This window comes from Urtica dioica, chromosome 5, assembly GCF_054948205.1.
Source record: "Urtica dioica subsp. dioica isolate 48M chromosome 5, U.dioica_male_clone48M_v1_H2, whole genome shotgun sequence".
NCBI classification, from domain to species: Eukaryota; Viridiplantae; Streptophyta; class Magnoliopsida; order Rosales; family Urticaceae; genus Urtica; species Urtica dioica.
The window spans coordinates 33,936,575-33,940,857 of record NC_142760.1 but is presented as its reverse complement, the minus strand read 5'-3'; the positions used below and the strand labels follow the sequence as shown (position 1 = coordinate 33,940,857).

At 37.7% G+C, this 4,283-nt stretch overlaps 1 pseudogene across 1 annotated transcript; it reads left to right on the top strand.

The window, feature by feature from the left end:
* Positions 1 to 889: 889 nt before the first annotated feature.
* LOC149398023 (disease resistance protein RPM1-like) lies at positions 890 to 3,864 on the top strand (annotated as a pseudogene). The gene is made up of 3 exons (XR_016296971.1): positions 890 to 1,300; positions 1,332 to 3,618; positions 3,703 to 3,864. The product of XR_016296971.1 is annotated as a disease resistance protein RPM1-like (transcript).
* Positions 3,865 to 4,283: the final 419 nt, after the last annotated feature.

Below are 4,283 nucleotides of genomic sequence, written 5' to 3'. Positions count from 1 at the left end.
TGCAAAATAGCCATAGTTTCATTAGGTATAGCAAAATAGCCAATTGAGAGTACTGCGACTTTTAATCCTGTCTCGATTAATTTTAATTCAGCTTTCATAAAGCTTACATTCTGTCTTTATAATTCGTTGGGATTAAATTTAAGTATAAGTTCTATTTGGCTAGTTTGCTTATAGTTGACAAACTATGGCTATTTTGCAAAAACTTAAGTTCTATTTGGCTATATAGCCGTTTGACCCTACTTGTTTAGGGAAGGCCTACGTATAAGTTCCGTCAAAAACAGCCTTTGAATTAATACACTTTCTTGTGGGAGTAATCTCAAAGTCCGTAATAGCGTGTGGGTTGAGAAACAACTTGAAATAGAAAGAGGAAAAAAAATTTGGGTTGAAACATTTAGTGGCAGCAGATGTTTATTTATATATCAAGTTAGCATATTTAAATAAACTTGGAATTTAATTATTGGAATTATTGTTCCAACTTCTTTTATTGCCCATGTTCCATTGACCTAATGATCCTGGAAATTACAGAAAAATCAGAGGTAATGAGTTGTGTCTCTCACCACTGTAACTTTCTTCATTCCCTCTACTATTTATTATGTTATTTATAATGATCAAAGAAGCTGATGAAGTGAATTAATAATGTTGTTGAATATCAATTCAATTAAAGTACTGCCGAGACGAATAGATAATACTTTGTTACAAGTATACATACTAATGATGTTTAGAAAAGTCGGGTTGGAAATGGTCGTTGAAATACGGCTAAAGGAAAAAACCGAACCACTTGAGCCAATTTTGACCCCACATTATATATATTATATACAAACAAACCGACACAGCAATAATGAATAAAGAGGTATATAGTATACTGTATACCCACTCTCTCTCTAGAAGACCATAACAAAAAACACAAAAAAAAAAACTCTCTAAACGTTGAAAGGTTTTATGTAGATCAGATAAAATCTGTATCAGTTTAGAGAGGTAACAATGGCAGAGACGTTTCTGAGTCCTGTAATTAAGAAACTGCTTGACCTGATGATCGATGAAGCCAAGTCTTTGAAAGAAGTTCACAAGCAAGTCAACAGCCTTCAAAAGGAGTTGGAGATCTTGGAGCCTCTTCTCCGTGACGCGGAAGCCAAGTCTGCCAAAGGAGAGTTCAGCGAGGCAACGAATGCGTGGCTGAGACAGCTCCGAGAGGAAGCCGAGCGCATCGAAGACGTCGTCGACGAATACACTTATTACGCTGAGCAGCGCCGTCAAAGTGAAGTCGGTTTCATCGACTCTCTGCGCAAGCCAGCTCACATCTTTAAGTGGCGGGGATCCGCTCTTTCTTAAAGACAATGAGCTCGTTGGCATTGGATCGGTGTCGGCGGAGCTGGTTACTACTTTGGCGGAAGGCTCGTCTGACCGTACGGTGGTTTCATTTGTGGGAGAAGGTGGGATCGGAAAAACTACTCTCGCCAAGAAAGTATACAACGATGTTAAAGAAAAAGGATGCTTTGACATTCATGTTTGGGTCACTGTGTCCCAATCATACGATATCGACAAGATTCTCAAGATGCTAATGGCTGAGATCTGCTCATCATCTGGGGGAGAAATGGTCAACGTTGAACAAGCACTCACTCTCTTGAGAAGCTCTTTAGCGGCAAAGAGGTACGTGATCGTATTTGACGATGTTTGGCAAACTGATTTCTGGAGTGTCATAAAGCATGCTTTTCCTTGTAATAGCAATGGTAGTAGGATTCTTGTCACTACTCGTAATTCTAACGTCGTAGAATCCTTTAAGTCAGAATCATGGAAAATGTTTGTCAAAGCGATGAAGACTTGGTCTACAGACCAAGCATGGGAATTGTTTTGTAAAAAAGCATTTCCACTCTCAAGTTGTCCACCCGAATTGGAAAATTTGTCTCTTGAAATATTAAGTAAATGCCAAGGATTGCCACTTGCTGTTGTTGCCGTCGCTGGTTTGTTGTCGAAAAAGAAGCTTTGCAAAGTAGAATGGAAAAGAGTCCTTGACAATCTCAATTGTGAATTTGAAGAACAAAGTGAGCTCTCAAGTGTTTCAAAAGTTCTCTCGCTCAGCTATCATGATTTGTCATACCATCTTAAATTGTGCTTTTTGTACTTTGGTGGTTTCCCGGAAGACTTTTTCATTAGGGAAGTAATATTATGCAGAATTTGGATTGCCGAAGGCTTCATTGAGTTGAGAACAGACAAATCGTTGGAACAAATCGCTGGCGAGTACATGACAGAGCTTATCAGTAGAAACTTGGTTTCATTTGAGTTACGATTTGGATCTGTTAGATATTGCAAAGTGCATGATTTGATACGAGACGTAATCCAAAAGAGAGCTAGTGATTTGGGTTTTTATCATTTATTTGACAAAAATAAGCCGAGTTCTAAAAAGAAGGGTCGGCGTTTGATAATTCACAACACTACAGAGAATGTTTTGGAAAGTGTTTGTGATATGAAGATTCGCTCGGCTGTCCTTGTTAACACCAGTGACATATCAGATTCTTTTGTAATTGGTCTATTAAAAAAATGTAAATTGTTGAAGGTTGTTGATTTTCTAGATACCCCAATTGATAATGTGTCAGATATAGGGTATTTGTTACATCTTAAATACCTAAATTTGAGAGGCACAAAAGTCAAGACTCTCCCGAAGTCCATCGGTAAGCTACATAATCTGCAAACACTGGATGTCGCCAATACTTTAGTGCTGGAGCTGCCACGTGAGATCAACAAACTGCATAAATTGCGTCATCTTTATTGTGGCTTTTTGGACTCTGCATAATAGTGTCAAATCATTAGTTGGTGTGAGGATGCATGAAGGGATTGGAAATTTGGAAGAGTTACAAACACTATCTATAGTGGAAGGTGAAGGTGGTTTCATGAAAGAGCTACGAAGGCTGAGTAAACTGAAACTTTTTGGCATTTCAAAAGTGGGTGCAGAGATGTGTAAAGTCCTTTGGGAGTCTATTGAAAAAATGAAAGATCTTGAAGAGTTATTTCTAACCTCAATCAACAATAAAGAGTTGTTAAATTTGAATTGCATTTCATCTCCTCCTCTTCGTTTGCGATATCTCCAACTGAATTGTCAACTACAGCAACTGCCGACTTGGATTTCTGAGCTTCAGAATTTGCAGGGTCTTGAGTTACATTTCTCGAGGTTAGTCGACGAGCCGCTGAAATGCCTCAAAGGTTTGCCCAATTTGGAATACCTTAACCTGTATAAGGCATACGATGGAGAGAAATTGCTGTTTGAGGAAGGCGGTTTTCCAAAGCTGAAGACACTTAAGTTAATGTGTTTAAAAGGGCTAAAGGTGATTGAGTTTGAAAGAGGAGCACTTCCTCTTCTCGAGAAGTTAGACATCGGACCTCACCCACTGATGAAGGAAATTCCAGGCAGTCTTCAACACCTAACAAAACTTAAATCCCTTGAAGTTAATGATATGCCAAAGGAATTTGTGAAGGCTCTACAACCCGACGGAGGCTCTGAGTACTGCAAAATTCAACACATATCTTTCGTCACTTTTTGTTACTACCAAGGCAAAGGGCTCAAGTATCGTTCTTACAAACTTGGTAGCACAGAGCTTTTGCAACTTCTAGAGGAACAACAATGATGTAAGCAACGTTTCAATATATTGAAATTTCAATTTGCTTGAAATGAACTTGATGTTATATTCAATATATTTAATTTTTTTCCAGGGAAATTGGACGTCATCGCTGATCACAGCGTTATGAGGTATCCAAATATTTTTTCACCAACTTCATATATGTCTTAATTATTTACATTTCACGATTCAAGCACTTGCATAATAACAGAGCGAATAAAAGCCAGTTTCAACAGCCCAACGAAAAGAATTAACATTTAACACTGCTTTTATAATTTGTCTTTGTTTCTTATATATTTATTCAGCTGCCTGATTAAGTTAACTTCATACTCAATTTTTCGTTGTAATAGATTCTTTCACTTGACACTACTTCTTTTTGGAACTTGTTTTTAATTTTCCTCAAACTGTTTTCACCAGGGAGCGTGGAATGCTGAACATTAGGGCATCTCTGATCAATGCGTCTTTGATTATTTATTCTCGGCTTGAAACAATGTGTGTTTTATTTATTTTATCAGTGTTGTAGCTTGAGATGGCTATGTTCTATGTGATGCCAAGATGAACTTGAAGATTAAGTAATTTTTCAGCAATGATATTTCAAGGTACTCAAAGCTCTATCGAGATTTTCCCATTGGGTTTGATCTTGAGAGGTTTTAATGAGACCTTTTTTTTTAATTG